Genomic DNA, 19,534 nt, shown 5'->3' with positions numbered 1-19,534 from the left:
TGTCTTTGATTTGTTCTTGAACTTGCTCAGATCGTCAGATCTGATTCATTTCTTACCATTTTTGTTTTTGATTGAATTTTCTTATACAAACCAGTTCTGATTTCTGATGTGCAATTCTGAAATTTAAGTTTCTGTAATCCTAGTTAAGTTTAGCTCTAACTTCGTTGCAATTTAGTTTTGATTTGAATTAGGCGATCTAATTATAACAAGGTTGTTGAGTTTCAATTGAAGTGATTAGAAGAACCTTTAGTTCTATTCATTAGGTTTGTTGAGATTGTTATGAGGTTTAATTGTTGGATACTTAATTTGATATGATGAATGTTTACCTATGTTCATTGTTATTGTGAATGAATTTTTGAGTTTGATTGTTGATTGTAATTGAAAATAGAAGATGTGGTGATTGAGTTTAGGTTGGAACTTGTGGTGATTGTGATTATGTTTGAAAATTGAATGTTTAACTTGAGCTTGTGATTTGTTATCTTGTTCCAAGTTTAGTTATTTGAGCTTAAGAAATTGATTGAAATTGTTATTCTAAATTGGAGAGATGGTTATTGATTTATTTGATTCAATGATGCTTAATTGTTAACAACTTGAATTGAAAGAAGTTTAATCATGTTTAGATGAGGATGAATTATCTTTAATTCTGTTCTTGAAGGCATTAGATGAAGACAAATTGAATTGTAAGTCAAATGATGTACTTAATTGACCTTGTTGATGTAAGAATTTGATTGGAACCAAATCTAGAATTTACATACACTCACTAGTTATCCTTGGAAAAAATATGACTTGGGACTCCTTACTACGACACGTGTCTAATTTTAGTGAGTTTCCAATATTTATTAATCTGATGTGCCACGTGACATGCAAAATGGCTAACACAACACACACACAGAGTAAATAAAAAGCAATAAATTTGGAAAATAATTTTTCAACTATTATGGCCTTTTTCCATCACTGTCCTCTGTGTGCTCCAACCATAGCTGCTGCCATCTTTAGCCACGCCATCGGGTCAAGTCGTCGCATCTATCTTGCTTTTTATTCCGTTGCGTCTCTGGTGCTCCAATAACACCACGCCTAACAAAGATACGATCTGCAACAAAAATAGAATTTTATATATCGATGCTATATTCCATGAAGGAATGTACATGTAATCTAGATCGAAAATAAAATTCTAAAATCCTAGGGATAATACAGCTCCTACTGTATTAGTTACATACAATCATGCACACATAAAAATAATGCCCTTGACATGTCCAAGGGTCCAATCACACACAACATCTAAAAGCCATAATAGTTGGAGCCTGCAACCAAAGAGTTATCACATCCTACTATTATCCTGCCTAAATTATGTATGACATGTGCATAATCTATCTAAATTCTAAACATATAGAGGCAAACCCTAGCTCTGATACCAATTGTTGGTTAGTCCTAGGAAGATCGTACCGGTTCCACTGTATAAAGATTTTGTACAAGTGTCGAACCTTTCCTAAACAACCTATTGTGTATTTAGAAGTTAAATTAGGAATTACAGACGGAACTTAACATCATTGATTCCAAATTTAACTTATCTGTTCTTGATGGTTTAGATTTGGATCGCAAGCGGAACTTAACACTATTGATCCAAATCCACCTATGTTATAAATTCCATTAAATATTAATTTTCAAAATTGGCTTTCAGGACTGCATGGCGAGGCACATGGCCTTCTTGGGTATGGGAGCATCCACCACCGCCTAGACAAAGCCTTTTAAGGAAAGCTAATATTTAATTTCCTTAAATAACTCTAGGTTTAACCAAAAAGAACAATCGAATCACAAATTCGATAAACAAAGAAAAACACAAACATGAATTACTAATTCGAAACACTAGATCTAATGCCTCTTGTATTTGAAATTCATACAAAGAAAAATAACTAGCATGATGCGAAAAATAATTGCTAATTATACCTTCTCTTTATATGCTAATAACCTTGAGATCTTCTGCCGTATTCCTCGCCTCCTCTTGAACGTCGTGTGGGCGACGATCCTCCAAGATGAACACCACCCAAAGAGTTTTTTTCTTCCTCCTCTAATATTCGGCCACCACCACCACCAAGGAAAAGAGAGCAAGGGGAAAGAAGAGGGAGAGAGGGGGCCGACCACCAAGAGGAACTCTACCAATAGAATAAGAATTGATGTCTCATGAGGCCTCCCCTCCCCTTCTTTTATATTACTTGTCCAAGGCAAATAAGGAAAGACTTTTTACAAAAATTAAAATCTTCCTCTTGTTTTAACTTTTCCCTTTTTATTTTTTCATTTCTTTCCTCTTGATTGATTCAATCACCAATCATAGATTGGTTTTAACTTGATTGGCCGGCCCCTTACTTGGGCACCAAGCAAGGTGGTCGGCCACCTCATCAAGGAAAAGAAAAATTATTTTTTCTAAAAATTTTATAAGCTCTTATAAAATTTTACAAGCTCTTTTTTAATTTCCTAAAGCGGAGGTTAAAAAAGGAAAGTTTTAAAAATTAAAATCATGTTTTAAAATTTAAAACTTCTCTTCTAAAAATTTCCTTTTTTAATATCGTTACAAAAATAAAATTTTAAATTTTAAAACTTCTCTTCCTTTTTTCTTAAAACCATGAGGATGGTTAAAAAAGAAAAGTTTTAAAACTTTTAAACCATGTGGCCTAATTCAAATAAGGAAAGTTTTATATTTTAAAAACTCTCTTTTAAAACTTGTAGTTTTCTACAAAGAGAAGATTTTAAAAATTCAAAACACCCCTCCTATTTGAATTAATCATCGCCGGCCCCTACTTGCTTGGTCACCAAGCATTGGGTCGGCCCCCTTCTTGGACACCAAGATGGGTTATTATTTGGATGGACTTGAGGCTTTAATAAGGCTACGATAGGGACCTAGAAGAGAAATTGGTTTTGGCCTTCCGATGAGCTTGAGCATCCCATGTTCGCCCCAAACATACAATTCAAGTTCATCAACAATAACTCATTCCACTAGAGAGTTATTGTTGCACTACAGTACCAATCCCAAATTACATTATGGGCTCCTTCTTATCATGAGTGTATTAGTCTCCCTGTGTTTAAGATAACGAATCTCCACTAATTAAGTAAGTTACTAACAACTCACTTAATTAATATCTAGCTCCAAGAGTAGTATCACTCTCAACTTCATTGTCATGTCGGAATAAGTCCATCTACAGGGTTTAACATGACAATCCTTATGAGCTCCTCTTGGGGGCATTCTCAACCTAGATAACTAGGACACAGATTCCTTCTATAATCAACAACACACACTATAAGTAATACTATTTCCCAACTTATCGAGCTTATTGATTTATCGAGCTAAATCTCACCCTTTGATAAGTCAAAGAAATAAATACTAAATATATGTGCTTGTTATTATATTAGGATTAAGAGCACACACTTCTATAATAACTAAGGTCTAGTTCTTTTATTAAGTCAGTATAAAAAGAACTTACCTAAATGGTCCTACTCAATACACTTTGAGTGTACTAGTGTAATTTATTAGTCAAGATAAACTAATACTTAATTACACTAAGACTATTCCAATGGTCTGTTTCTTTCCATCTTAGTCATGAGCAACTGTTTATAATTTATAAAGAACTGATAACATGATATTCTGTGTGTGACACCACACACCATATTATCTACGATATAAATTAATTGAACAACTACACTTAACATAAATGTAGATAATTTTTACCAAAAATGATTCTTTATTTCAAAATAAATATTTACAAAAGTTAGGATTTTAGTATACACTCTATCACAACTAATAAAAAAAAGAGGCAAATAGATTTGACAAGGTTATAACCTAGGTGGTTGTTAATCCAAGGCGGTTGCAAAGCTCTATTAGAAAAATCTCCTTCTCTATAGGCGGAGAAGCCTCTTACACTCTTTGAAAAGCTTAGAAAAGACTACGAAATAATTCCAGTAATTATTCTCAAGTTGTTGTTCTATTTTCTAGCCCTAGGGGCCTTTTATAGCTCCTAGAAATCTTATCCTAAGCTTGAGGGTGCCTCCAAGGTGGATGGAGGGCGCCTCTAGCAAGGCAGCAGCGGATAAGGCTTTATTCGTTGCCAACGGTTCATTTGACTGGCCGAAGGCGCCTTCCAAGGTCATGGAAGGCTCCTTCCACAGAAAGCACGGAGGCGCCTTCAACAGCCTTTAAAGTCACCTCCAGTAGCGCTTGTAGCTCCATTTTGCTCCTTTGCTGTTGCGATCTCCTAGATGATTTCAGCCACCAGAATAGAGCTCACTCGAACCTAATTTCTGACCTTCTCCTCAAGCAGGATTCCGCTATGGCTTCTCGTCCCTCGAACGTCTTGTACGTTCTTCTCGTCCACCGATGTATTCTTCCGCAGACCTTTCGTCCCTCGGATGTACCGAGCCCGTCGGCTCCCTTCCCGTGTCATCCTTCTTGCTAGCTACGTCTTCCGCTCGACTTCCTGTTCTCCTAAGCTCCTGCATACTTAGACACAGGGATCAAAACTAAACAAGACCCAACGTAACTTGGTTTATCACATCAAAACAACCACGGGGTCCAACAATCTCCCCCTTTTTGATGTGCAACAACCCAAATTCAAGTTAGGGTAATAACAGATAAGTAGTAAAAAAAGATTTTAAGTATAAAGTTTACAATCAAAGAAATTACAACACTATTTAAATTCAGAATTTGAAAAAAAATCTAACTCCCCCTACTCCCCCTCAACTTGTACCTATTTCTTCCCTTTTGGTCATATTAAAAAAATTGGTTAAAAATATGGAAATTTAAGTTTTTGGAAAAAGAACTTGATTTAACAAAACAGGTAAAAGAAATTTCTAAGTTATGGAGTTTTCCAAAGCAATTATCTTAATTAATTTCACAAGTTTATCAGTTTGTCAATTAAATATTTAATTTAATAATCGGCTTCCAGGCTGTGCCGAGGCACTAGACCTTCTTGGTTATTATATCATCAACCATTTCTAAACAAAACCTTTTAAAGAATTTAAACATTTAATCTTTTCTAAAAACCTTAGAAAAAAATATTTTATCTAAGTAAGATTTTGGAACCCAATATAGGTTCCTTTCTATTGGGTTAACTAAGAATTTGGGGGGTACATATTCTCTGAGAATTTTTCTAAGTTGTCTTTGGTGATGTATAGTTTCACTGGGGGGGGGGGGGGGGAATAGCGATTTAAAAAAAAATATCGAGTAAGCAGCGGAATAAGAAATGCGAAAAGAGAGCAACACTAACACAAGTAATCTTTTACTTGGTTTGGAGCCTATGTCGACTCCTACTCCAAGACCCGCACTAGTTGGGTGCTTTCGTTGGGCAATCACTAATAATTTGAAAAGATATTACAAGTGTAGTACATGAATTATTTAAAAGAAAATTGACAATAAAAAGAACAGAAAGACAATAACACTTGTCGGAGAGCTTTCGCAGCGTCGCAGGAGCACAGAAAAGCAGATCGTGAGTTGTTGTTTTGCTTCAGCCTTTAGGGTTGTAAATGAACCAAACATTCGTGAACAAGCTTGGTGTTCGGCTTGGTAAGAGCTTGTTTATGTTCGTTCAATATATATAAGATTAATTAAACAAACAAGCTTGAACAGCTCGTTAAGCTAAACAAACAAACTTGAACACATATGTGTTCAGCTCGTTAATGTTCGTGAACAACGTTCGTGAACAACGTTCATAAACAACGTTCGTGAACAATGTTCACAAACCATATTTATTAATAAAACTCTTTTCAATATGATAAATAAATAATAAAATAAATAAATAAATTTAAATTATCAATCTTAATAACCAATCAAACAATTAAAAGTTTCAAACAATCAAACAAGCTTGAATTGAGAGCTTGATAACATCTAAACGAACCAAGCTCAAGCCAAGCTCGAACCAAGCTCAAGCCAAGCTTGAATTGAGAGCTTGATAACATATAAACAAACCAAGCTCAAGCCAAGTTTCAAACAAGCTCAAGCTCATAAAGAATAAACCAAGCCAAACATGAACACTCATTGCAAAAGCTTGGTTCATTTTAAGCTCGGCTCGGCTCGACTCGGTTATCTTATCAAACAAGCTTGAACACCCCAAAGCTCGGCTCGGCTTGTTTACAGCCCTATCAACCTTCACCCTCCTTATATAGGAGGTTCAGGGCACCCGGATCTTTCAGGGCGCCTTGAATGTGACGTAACTGAGCCAGTCAGTGAGCTCCATGTGGCGAGGCGACGATGGGGATAACATTTACCTCCAGGAGCCCGGATCCCTTCCGAGGGCCCGAACCCTTGTTTTCCAGCGGTTTCCTTCCTGCAAGAAAATGTTAGTCCGAGGCAAATATATATCCTGCAAAATAGAGTGTTAGTACAGTTTATCGTCAAATAAAATAGTAATTAGATTCCGTCTCTTCGAGACCGGAATCTAATCACGATCTCGACTTAGATATCCGAAATGGATCTAAGTCGGATTGACGCCTAATGTTCCCTTCCCGGGAACGCGTCCTCACAGTCACTCCCCTCCAGTGACTTACCTTCACTTACCTGCCAGACGTCCGGTCAGCCCTTCGACCCATTTGGACTTCGTGTCAGCTACCTGGTCAACCCGTCAACCTAGCTGAGCTTCCCTGCAACACTGAGTTAGCATAGTATTAACAGAATTTAAGTATAACCTAGGGTAACCTCCTAGGGTTGCCTAGCTTCACTCACTAGGACTTCTATTGCCTGACTTCACTCACCAGGACTTCCTCCACCTAACTTCACTCACTAGGACTTCTATTGTCTGACTTCACTCACCAGGACTTCCTCCACCTAACTTCACTCACTAGGGCCTGACTTCACTCACCATGACTTCCTCCACCTAGCTTCACTCACTAGGGCCCGGCTTCACTCACCGAGACTTCCACCACCTAGCTTCACTCATTAGGGTCCAGCTTCACTAACCGGGACTTCCACTACCTAGCTTCACTCACTAGGACCCGGCTTTACTCACTGGGACTCTCACCACCTAGCTTCACTCACTAGCACCTGACATCACTCACCAGGACTTCCACTTTACCTAACCTTTGGTTAGGACTCACCATTGCTAGTCATCTAATCCTGACTAGATTTCTCTCTCCCAAACATCAAGTCTTGTTTAGGTCAACCCTTGGTCATATTGTCAAACATCGAAACCCTAGAGGTCAATTGCACCAATACTAAGTTTTGATCTTTGAAAATTATATGGTTTCAATTATGCATGGTCATTTTTCAATTTTTTTATTTTTATTTTTAATTTTCCATTTTTTAATTTTAGATTATCATACAATTCTAGAGGACATGCCTTTGCTAAGTTCAATTTTAACTCAGTATTTTCTTTTTCTAATTTCACTAGATCTTTAGTAAGAATTTTAATAAAATTAAAGGACTACTTGGGAGAGAGAGCACGTACCTCACTTACCTCAATTTTTGATGATTCTCCTTTATCGTTGCTTTCTTCTGATGATCCTCCCCCTTCATCGATGATCATCTGGGATGAACTTTCTATGTCCTCAAGAAGGAATTCGGCTATAAGGGTTGTCCCGACAATTTTCTCGGTCTCGGATTCTTCTGACGATGACTCGATGTCCATCGAGGAGTTAGATTCGACTTCAATTAGTTATTCGTAGAGCTTTAAGAACCTTTCCCAAAGTTCTTTTGCACATTGGTAGTTGTCGATTCTATCGAGATCCTCCACCGGTAGTACACTTATTAAATGATATTCAGCCTTACCGTTTGACGTAAAGTCATCAAACTACTTTTTGGTCCACTAATATTCTTCTTTGTCTTTTGGAACTATAAAATCATATTTCATTGTTAAAAGAATTTCCAAATCTATTTTGAAAAATACCTCCATCCGGCATTTTCATTGTGCAAAGTCTCCCTCGAACTTTGGTGGGTGAATGCTTGTACCGGTCATCATCTTGATCTTGATGCTTTAGTAGGCAGTTAGTCCTTCTGAGGCGGTTAGGCTCAGATACAACTTGTTGGCGCAGTAGGCCCGGTCAGAGGGCGCAACGTCTGTAATAGAAAAATAAAACCTTTCTCTATTTTTCTTCTATGATTAGTAGCAATATCACAATAATTATAATCTCAAAAATGAACAACTAATAGAAAAAAGAGGCAAACATATTTGATTTAGTTACAACCTAGGTGGTTGTTAATCCAAGTCGATTGCAAAGCTCTACTAGAAAAATCTCCTTCTCTGTAGGCAGAGAAGCCTCTTACACTCTTTGAAAAGCTTAGAAAAGACTAAGAAATGATTACAGTAATTATTCTCAAGTTGTTGTTCTATTTTCTATCTCCAGGGGCCTTTTTATAGCTCCTGGAAATCCTATCCTAAGCTTGAGAGCACCTCAAAGGTGGATGGAGGGTGTCTCCTGCAAGGCAGCAGCGAATAAAGCTTTATCCGCTGCGACGGTTCGTTTGATTGGCTGACGACGCCTTCCATAGCCTTGGAAGGCACCTTCACACTGTTCATCGAAGGCGCCTTCCAAGGCCATGGAAGACGCCCTCCACAGAAGGCGTAGAGCCGCCTTCAACAACCTTTGAAGGTACCTCCAACAGCACTTGCTGGTCCATTTTGCTCCTTTGTTGTTGCGATCTCCTCAATGATTCCGGCCACCGGAATAGGGCTCACTGATAATTATCATCTTTATGCATTATTTTTGGCTCTTATACTTAACATTTTCACCTTCTTGCATGCTTATTATTGTGTTTATATCATGATTTACGAGTAGAAACCTATTTTAGACTTTATTATAAATTTCCTACAATTGTGGAATTAATTCTCATATTTTTAATATGATTTTGTAGGAAATTCAAAGAGCCACAGATTATGGTCAAGTCGAATCGAATTTGGCATGATTTGGATCTCAAATGGAGGAGATCAAGCTAAATCAACATGAACCGTTGATCCAAATCTAGAGAGATTTTTGCTCTTTCATTCATATCGAAGCCATCCAACCCTTGATTCAGATATGAAATAGTATGGACCATTGGATTAAAGCAAGGAGACAACCTCAATTAATCTGATCTGGACCACTCATCTCTTCATCATTAAGATCCAACGGATACCCCTCAGTTAAAAATAGACGGTCAGATTTTAGATCCCTTTTTTTGGACGACTATGATTAAGATTGGCTCCTCTCTTCTCTCACGTAGACAGGAAGTGGAGAAAGGGGGGATCGCACGTAGCAGGGATCGTACGGAACTTGGAAGCCACCACCACTTCTTCTTCCTCCTTCACCAACAGTCGGCGGCCACCTCTGCTCATCCATCATCGTCGGCCAGCCATCCATAAACCAACCTTCTCCCCATCTTCTCCTCGTGACTTCTTCTCTCGCGAAAGGTTAGGGCACACGATAACATCCACAGGTAGCTTCACACGACACCGACACACTGCCACTCCTCTCTCCTCCATCATCGGCGATTTCCTTTCCTCTTCCGCCTTCATTTCATTAAGCCGACACTAGCCAAGGACCGGAAGCCATCTCACCCCTGACGCGCCTTTTCTTCCGTCAAGCATCCACGCCTCCGCTGGAGTTCTTTTCCTCTTTGGGTTAGAAGAGGGAAAGCTTCTTCATCGGATCCACAGCTGCCCTCCAACAGATCTGGACGGAACCAAGTTGTGGTTCCCCATCGCCAGAAATCTGCCTAGATTTCGTCGCACCATTCATCCGGCTTAGAGTTGATCTTCTTCAAGCTTCAACAGAATCTTCTTTCAGCCGTACTTCAAGCTTCCAACAACCACTAATCACATTCGGATTCATTCCTCCATTATATTGATTGGGTTAATACTTGTTTATTTTCAATAGTTCTTTATGTTGGTTGATCTTTATTGATAGATGATTGTATTAGATTGGGTTTCTCATGTTTTAGATTTCTTGCATTAGGCTTAAAGCAAATGTTGCCTTTGATGTGTTCGATGAAATGCCCTCAAACACTTTGATAGCTTTATTAATGCATTTTAGTTCCTTAATTTCTTTCAATGCTTTGTTTAGTTAAATGTTAGTGATAGTTGTCCTTCGATTGAATGCAATTAGGATAGGTTAGCTTAGGTTTCGTTACATGCTCTAGGTTTTATTCTATGCTTAGTACGCTATTTGTTCACTTTATATTTACTGCAATTCTAGTGCAATTGTAATTTAGATTAGGTTAGCTTTCCTTTACTTGTATTGTCTTTCATTTATTAGATTAGATTTTATTTAATGTTTTGATATTTCATACCTTAGTTTAATTCCATTGATGGTGAAATTGTAGCGTAGAGTGACAATGCACTATGAGATAACTATTAATGGATAGATAGGATGTTATTCATTTTGTTAGGGTAAATTCCATACTTGTTTTGCTCTTTCATTTCTTAGTCTTAGAATCCAAAATCCAAACCCCCAGTTTCATATCAAAAACCCAAAAGTTATAATCAATCCTGAAGTTATCATCCTATCGTTACATTCGTTGGGAGATGACCTGAGTCAGCTCTATACTATTTTAGTGTAGAGGGGTTCGGTAACTTTAATTGTAATTTGATAAGCTCTCATAGTACGACACTCAAGCTCACATCAAATTTTGGCGACGTTACCGGGGAAACTTGTAGTAGTGTTTGATAATTTTAGGATTGCTTTCTTATTTTTCTACAAAATTTTGTTAAAAAAAATTTTGTTAAATGCTTTCATGTTCATAAATTCTTGTGTTGATATCATATACTCCTATGTCTTCTAATCTTGTTTATTAGTGTTTCAGTGTAAGACCAGGACAATTCTATCAGTTCAACATAGATCTTTATTCTCAACAATTTGGAGGTTTCATTGAATATCACAATTTGGATACTGGGCAAGTGAGGCACATATGTACTAATTGTGGCAGTCCATCGCATCCATTTGCTATATGTCATCTCATTCAAAAGACTACTAGATTTCTTATGGAACCCCAGTATTTTCAACATAAATATCAAGAGACGTATGATCCAGCTCCTTGTACATATAGTCATGACTGGGGTAATTATTCGACTCAGCACCTTCAACCCCATACTCCAGAGCAACATGGATACTTCCAATCCCAATGTTATCAACCCCAACAAATTCCTAAGCAGTATGGAAATACACAACAACAAACTATTGAGCATCCTCAGTGTTACAATTCAAACTGGATGAACAATCCAAATTTTATGCATGGGAACGAGCAACAACAATTGAATCGATCTTTTTCAGCATATCATATGCCACAAGGATTTCAGGATGATCCTATGCCCACATTGACACATTCAGTCTAGCAGACCGAACCAGCTCCTTGGGGGGCATTTTAAGAGAGCACTGAAGAAGTTCATGCCCCTAGTCAATCAATATTTCAAGATTTGAAGGATGTAATGCAACAGATGCAGCAACAACAAGAGGCATATATCTAGTCTCAGCAAAGAAATGAAGCATCATTACAGAATTGCCAGACGTATCTGGATCAAATTGCAGCATTCATCAGTCAGCGACAAGCCCAATTATCTAGTGAGGAGATGGATTCTAGAGATTGTCATAGCCCTGACCCTAATTCTACTACTATACAGGACTCCTCTAGCCTTTTGTGTGATGATGTTGCAATTGTAGATTATTTTAATTCTGATGATATTGTTGTTGTAGATATTATAGATGCAGGTGTTGGTGGTGATGTTGAGGAGTAGCTAAGCTTGATTGTACATTTGTTGATAAGAAAGTGTAGGGGATTGCAAATTGGAAGCAATACCCCAAGAATCACCTCTTTTGATTGGACCATCACTTGAACTAGATGTGGATGATGAGAGTATAGGGACTTGTGCTATGAAGGCAAGGACCCAAGAATCACTATCTGTGGTTGGGCATTCACCTGAGCCAGAACCAGAGTCTGAGCTATTATTTGATAAGGAGGAGGTCACATCCACTGTTCTAGAACCTCCAGGTACATTTCAGTACAACAAGGTTAATATTTCTTGTGATCTTTTAGAGAATTCCATAGAGGTCTCGAATATTGATTTTATTAGATGTGGCTCATATTTGGATTCATGCTTGTTTAAGTTTGATATTGTTTCAGCTCTTTCTTACCCCATATGTGTGTGGAAGGTGCATTCTGTCCTTGGCCTTGCAGGTTTTTACAGGCCCCTGGATTGGATACTTTTACTAAACCACCTCCAGCCGCCAGGAACTAGAGAGAAAATGGTGGAAGAAGCAATTCTCTCCTTAGCTCGGATCACCCCATTTCCGGGTTGGATGCTCAAATTGAATCTTCTTCAACCGCCGGGATGGATTGTTTATCGAGTTGTTCCCTTTCCTACGTGGATACTACTTCTGAATCGTCTTCAGCCGCCATGAATAAAGGGGAGTTCGTTCCTTTCCTTTTCTTTTCTTGCTTTCCTTTTCTTTTCTTGTTTTCCTTTATTTTTATACTTGCATATTTGTTTGCTTCTATTCTTTGCTTCCATACTTGGCTTTCATACTTTATTTTCTTGTTTTGCATTTTTTTTTTTATATACCTTGCTTGATTTTGAGTCATATCTCCCTACATGTCCCTTTATAATGCTTTGAGAATTGTAAAAGATAGTTAAGTTTGACTATCAAGTTTTGGTTTCCTTAGTATGGTTGGATACATTAATTGCATTAGTCATTTGTCGTGGTGATGGACTCTATCTTGTTAGATTATGCATGATATTTTGTTATTCACCTAGTGAGGTTGTTCCCACGCTTATCCTTAATCCTCTTGTGTGTGATAGCACTTGTGATACTTGACACTCTAGAACTTGCTTTGATTCTTTTTGAAATTATGGTAACATAAGCTTGCATGAATATGATAGAGGCAAATTTTCTTATTGATCTCTTAGTTTTTCCTATACTTTATTGTTCTTACCAGTAAGCATTTCACCTATTGCTTTCATGTTTCATTGTACTTTCCTTGTCATATCTTCTCATTACCATTATATTTTTATTATCATTATCATTGTACTTCCCTTGTCATATCTTCTCATTGTCATTATATTTTCACTAGCATATCTTTATCGATTCATTCTTTCCTTGGTCATGCGATGAGAGCGCTGGGTGATTGCATGAAGAGTTACATTTTCTTTGGCATATCTTTATTGTTTTTTTTAGCCCCCTATTGTTGAGTTTTAGAGGATATCATTATTTGTTATATTGTTCGAGACGGACAAATTTAAGTGTGGGGGATGCAAATATGTATGGACGGATGCTTGTTGAAAGTTGGAAAAAAAAATCTCTCTATGTACATAAAGTGAAAAAAAAAATCCAAAAAAATAAATCTCTCTATGTACATAAAGTGAAAATAAAGGAAAAAAAACATCAAAAAAAATCTCTCTATGTACATAAAGTGAAAAAAAAAAGAAGAAAAAAATTAAAAAAAAAATCTCTATATGTACATAAAGTGAAAATAAAGGAAAAAAAAACATCAAAAAAAAAAGTTGAAAAAAAAATAAAGAGAGAGAGAGAGAGAGAGAATTCTCAAGCATTTGCTATTTTGTTAGTGATGAATAAGAAGGAACGTCTCCATGGAAAGATTGATGTATACCATTTTACATTGTTATTGAGAGATTCTCATGAGTTAAGTTGTTAATACATACATGTATTTTGGAGATGTTATAGTGGTTGATGTATATCATATTGAGAATGTGTAAGGAGAGTTGAGTGTTGGATATTTGGGTGAATTTTTGATACATTATTTGATTGTATTCTTCATGTTGATTACCCTAATGCTCTCATATTCTCTTTGAATTCCTTTATTGTCTATCCTTCTTGTTCTATTGTTTACATATGTGGTTTCATAATTATTCATGATAAGTCCTCTTGATTTATGTGTACTTATGTTTACATTAGTGGAGAATTAGAAAATAAGCAAACATATGGTAGTGCAATATCATGAGTTGCTTTGGAGAGAGATCCACTTTCATGTCTATTATTTATGTGAGTATTAGTGCATATACCCACCTTGTGAGGCTTTATCATGCTTAGTCTATTCAAATTGATTGAAATTACCATGCTTGATGACTTTTGTGAGAATTGGAACCTTGAATACTTTGATTCTTAAAACTTGATGATCCTAAGTAACTTTCTTTTATTATTTTCAGAGTATTGTTAGGGAATTGATAGGGAGATACATTTTTGGTTGTTTCCTAGTTTTATTTTATTTGCTCGAGACGTGCAAGAATAAGTGTGGGGGAGTTGATAACTATCATCTTTATGCATTATTTTTGGCTCTTATACTTAACATTTTCACCTTCTTGCATGCTTATTATTGTGTTTATATCATGATTTGCGAGTAGAAACCAATTTTAGACTTTATTATAAATTTCCTACAATTGTGGAATTAATTCTCATATTTTTAATATGATTTTGTAGGAAATCCAAAGAGCCATGGATTATGGTCAAGTCAAATCGAATTTGGCGTGATTTGGATCTCAAATGGAGGAGATCAAGCTGAATCAACATGAACCGTTGATCCAAATCTAGAGAGATTTTTGCTCTTTCATTCATATCGAAGCCATCCAACCCTTGATTCAGATATGAAATAGTATGGACCATTGGATTAAAGCAAGGAGACAACCTCAATTAATCTGATCTGGACCACTCATCTCTTCGTCATTAAGATCCAACGGATAACCCTCAGTTAAAAATAGACGGTCAGATTTTAGATCCCTTTTCTTGGACGACTATGATCAAGATTGGCTCCTCTCTTCTCTCACGCGGACAAGAAGTGGAGAGAGGGGGGTTCGCACACAGCAGGGATCGCACGAAACTTGGAAGCCACCACCAATTCTTCTTCCTCCTTCACCAACGGCGGCGGCCACCTCTGCTCATCCATCGCCGCCGGCCAGCCATCCATAACCCAACCTTCTCCCCATCTTCTCCTCGCGACTTCTTCTCTCGCGGAAGGTTAGGGCACGTGACAAAATCCATAGGCAGCTTCACGCGACACTAGCACACCGCCACTCCTCTCTCATCCATCATCCATGATTTCCTTCCCTCTTTCGCCTTCATTTCATTAAGCCGACACTAGCCAAGGACCGGAAGCCATCTCACCCCTGACGCGCCTTTTCTTCCATCATGCATCCATGCCTCCGTTGGAGTTCTTTTCCTGTTTGGGTTAGAAGAGGGGAAGCTTCTTCATAGGATCCACAGCTACCCTCCAACAGATCTGGATGGAACCAAGTTGTGGTTCCCCATCGTCAGAAATCAGCCGAGATTTTGTCGCACCATTCATCCGGATTAGAGTTGATCTTCTTCAAGCTTCAATAGAATCTTCTTTCAGTCGTTCTTCAAGCTTCCAACAGCCACTAATCGCATTCAGATTCATTCCTCCATTGTGTTGATTCGGGTTAATACTTGTTTGTTTTCAATAGTTCTTTATGTTGGCTGATCTTTATTGATAGATGATTGTATTAGATTGGGTTTCTCATGTTTTAGATTTCTTGCATTAGACTTAAAGCAAATGTTGTCTTTGATGTGTTTGATGAAATGCCCCAAACACTTTGATAGCTTTATTAATGCATTTTAGTTCCTTAATTTCTTTCAATGCTTTGTTTGGTTAAATGTTAGTGATAGTTGTCCTTTGATTGAATGCAATTAGGATAGGTTAGCTTAGGTTTCATTACATGCTCTAGGTTTTATTCTATACTTAGTTCGTTATTTGTTCACTTTATATTTTCTATAATTCTAGTGCAATTGTAATTTAGATTAGGTTAGCTTTCCTTTACTTGCATTGTCTTTCATTTACTATATTAGATTTCATTTAATGTTTTGCTATTTCATACCTTAGTTTAATTCTATTGATGGTGAAATTGTAACATAGAGTGACAATGCGCTGTGAGATCACTATTAATGGATAGATAGGATATTATTCATTTTGTTAGGGTAAATTCCATACTTGTTTTGCTATTTCATTTCTTAGTCTTAGAATCCAAAATCCAAACCCCCAGTTTCATATCAAAAACCCAAAATTCATAATCAATCCTGAAGTTATCATCCTATCGTTACATTCGTTGGGAGACGACCTGAGTCAGCTCTATACTACTTTAGTGTAAAGGGGTTCTGTTAGTTAGAGCCCTAGAGCCAATCATTTTATGATTGTATTATGGACTTTTTGTATCATATTCTTATATATAAATAAAGGAATTTATTATTTTGGTTATTATATTTACTTGTATTGGTGCCAAATAAACTAAGTATAATAGCGTCCTTGATTATAAGGTTCTCACCTATATCAATCAGTTAGTTGAACCGATAGTGAGATGATATAGGGAACACTACTCTTAATCATTCCTAGTCGAGTATTAACATTCAGAAACAATGTTAATGCAATAAGACTAGCATGTAGGTCAACTCGATGACTTGATCTCATAAGTCATGGATATAGAGATATCAAGTTGACACATGGGTATGCATTAGAGAATGTATATTGAATGACCCACCATGAGAAAGTATCATGGATCGTTATATGAGTGTCATATACTTTCTCATGTGGCTATTAGTATGACTACTAGTCCTTAGACCTGAAGTCACCATCGTTCCCTACATAAGGAGTTATGTACTTTGGTTTCGTCAAACGTCACCCGTAACTGGGTGGACTATAAAGGCGATTACTGGGTATGTAACGAATTATGCAGAGGGATGTGAGTGATGTAGATGGGATTTATCCTTCCTATATGACGGGAGCGACATCGATATTCTTGATAGAGTGAGACCACGAAGTGCATGGCCATGCTCAAATGAGTCAATATGAGATATTGAGCTCATTTGATTTAGTGAGTCTACTTGGAGTTCAAGATTTAGATTAATCAAAGGATGACATGGTCTATGCCTCACATAGATCAATCTAGATGTCTAGGATAGAAGGACACTTGTCATATATTGTGAGGAGTCATAATTAGTAGTCACAAGGTGATGTTGGATCTCAACATTCTTGTAACTTGGGGTAGCAATGATGTATTGCTAGATGTCGCTCATTGCTTATGTTTTCTAAAGGAGATTAGAAACATTGCCAACGTTACAAGAACCTATTGGGTCACACACAAAGAATAAGTGGATGGAGATTAGGTTCATATGATGAACCAATTGAATTAGGTTCATATGATGCACCAAAGATTGGATTCGGATTAATTCAAGTTAGATTCAATTGTTGAATGAGTCTAATTTAAATTTGATTCATTGAGTCAATTTATATTAATGAATTGAGATTCATTAAATTAAAATTGACTTGAATCAAAGGTTGGATTTAACTCAACAAGGAAGAAAATTGATCAATTTTGACTTGACCAAATGGAAGTTGAAACATCAAGTTTGACTTGATGTATTACCACATCATGAAGGTTGACTCATCCTACATGTGTTAGCTAGAGCCCTAGAGCCAATCATTTGATGATTGCATTTTGGACTTGTTGTATCATATTCTATATAAATAAAGGCATTTGGTTTTTGGTTATTATACTTACTTGTATTAGTGTCAAATAAACTAAGTATAATAACGTCCTTGAGTAGACGGTTCTTACCTATATCAATCGGTTAGTTGAACCGATAGTGAGATGATATAGGGAACACTACTCTTAATCATTCCTAGTTGAGTATTAACATTCAGGGACAATGTTAATGCAATAAGACTAGCATGTAGGTCAACTCGATGACTTGATCTCACAAGTCATGGATATAGAGATATCAAGTTGACACATGGGTATGCATTAGAGAATGTATACTGAATGACCCGCCATGAGAAAATATCATCGATCGTTATATGAGTGTCATATACTTTCTCATGTGGCTATTAGTATGACTACTAGTCCTTGGACCTGAAGTCACCGTGGATCCCTACATAAGGAGTTATGTACTTTGGTTTCGTCAAACGTCACCCGTAACTGGGTGGACTATAAAGACGATTACTGGGTATGTAACGAATTATGCAGAGGGATGTGAGTGATGTAGATGGGATCTATCCCTCCTATATGACGGGAGAGACATCGGTATTCTTGATAGAGTGAGACCACGAAGTGCATGGCCATACCCAAATGAGTCAATATGAGATATTGAGCTCATTTGATTTAGTGAGTCTACTTGGAGTTCAAGATTTAGATTGGTCAGAGGATGACATGGTCTATGCCTCACATTGATCAATCTAGATGTCTAGGATAGAAGGACACTTGTCATATATTGTGAGGAGTCACAATTATTAGTCACAAGGTGATGTTGGATCTCAACATTCTTGTAATTTGGGTAGTAATGATGTATTGCTAGATACCGCTCATTACTTATGGTCCTAAATGGGTTTAGAGGTATTGCCAACGTTACAAGAACCTATTGGGTCACACACAAAGAACAAGTGGATGGAGATTAGGTTCATATGATGAACCAAGAGGATTAGATTCATTTGATGAATTAAATTGGATTAAGAGTAATCCTAATTGGGCTAATTGAGTTGGACTCAAATTGATTCATGTGTTCAATGAGTCTAATTTAGATTATGACTCATTGAATCAATTTAATTAAATGAATTAGATTCATTATATTAAATTGGCTTGAATTAAATGGTTGGATTAGATCAACCATGAAAGAGATTAAGTCAAGTTTGACTTGACTTGAGAGGAAGATGAAGAGTCAAGTTTTACTTGACTTTATGCCACCTCATTGGTAAGTTGGCATTAAGTGGACCAATGATGATGCTCCACATCATCATGGTTACTTAAGTGAAGTGCCACCTCATGGGAGTTACCAAGAGTTGTGACTCTTGGTATCCCATGGAGGTTACAAACCACTTAATTAGATGAAAAGAGTTTCATTTTTGCAAGTGTAACTCTCATTCAAGTGATCTTCCTCCTCCTAAGCTCTCTTCTTGCTCCTTCTCTTCTCTTGGTCGTGGGTTTCAAGCAAGGGAGAAGAAAGGAGAGTGAATCTAATCCAAGAAGAAAGATTAGTGAAAGTCACATAGAGATTTTAGAGGAGTGTGTTCTCTTCTTTTCCTTTCTTCTTCTTCCAATCCTACCCGAGAGCCCTAGAGAGTGCTAGCACACTTGTGGTGCTCTCTTCTCCATCCTTGAGTGTTAGAGAACACTTCTTGTTCGTGTGGATATCACTAGAGAGTTGTCTACATTGACAACTTCGAGATCCGGCGTACCGTTGGACGAGCGGGATTTGCGAGGGCACGCTTCAAAGGTATAAAATGTTTTTCCTTTGTAGATCTACTGTAGATCATAGTTTGAAACTCGTACTCATATTTTTGAAATCTATCCTTCGCACGAGATCCAGTGGCATGGGTGATTCGGGGTTTCCGCGACGCGAAAAGCGATTTTCGCGGCCCGAAAAACCCAACAGTTTAGACATGAATTTTTTATGACAAAAATTCAGTTCTGTGATATTCTGTAATTTTATGGTTTTTAGAGTTTTTATAGGTATTTTTCTCGTAGAAGCGAAGCACAAGTGTTTCGGCACTTGTAGGCTTCGACTACCGAGAAGAATTTTTCAAAACGGCAACGTTTCGCCCCAAAAATTTTTGGGACAGCGGGCTAAGGCG

This window comes from Zingiber officinale, chromosome 3A (genome assembly GCF_018446385.1).
Source record: "Zingiber officinale cultivar Zhangliang chromosome 3A, Zo_v1.1, whole genome shotgun sequence".
Lineage (NCBI taxonomy): Eukaryota > Viridiplantae > Streptophyta > Magnoliopsida > Zingiberales > Zingiberaceae > Zingiber > Zingiber officinale.
This window is presented reverse-complemented; position numbering follows the sequence as displayed.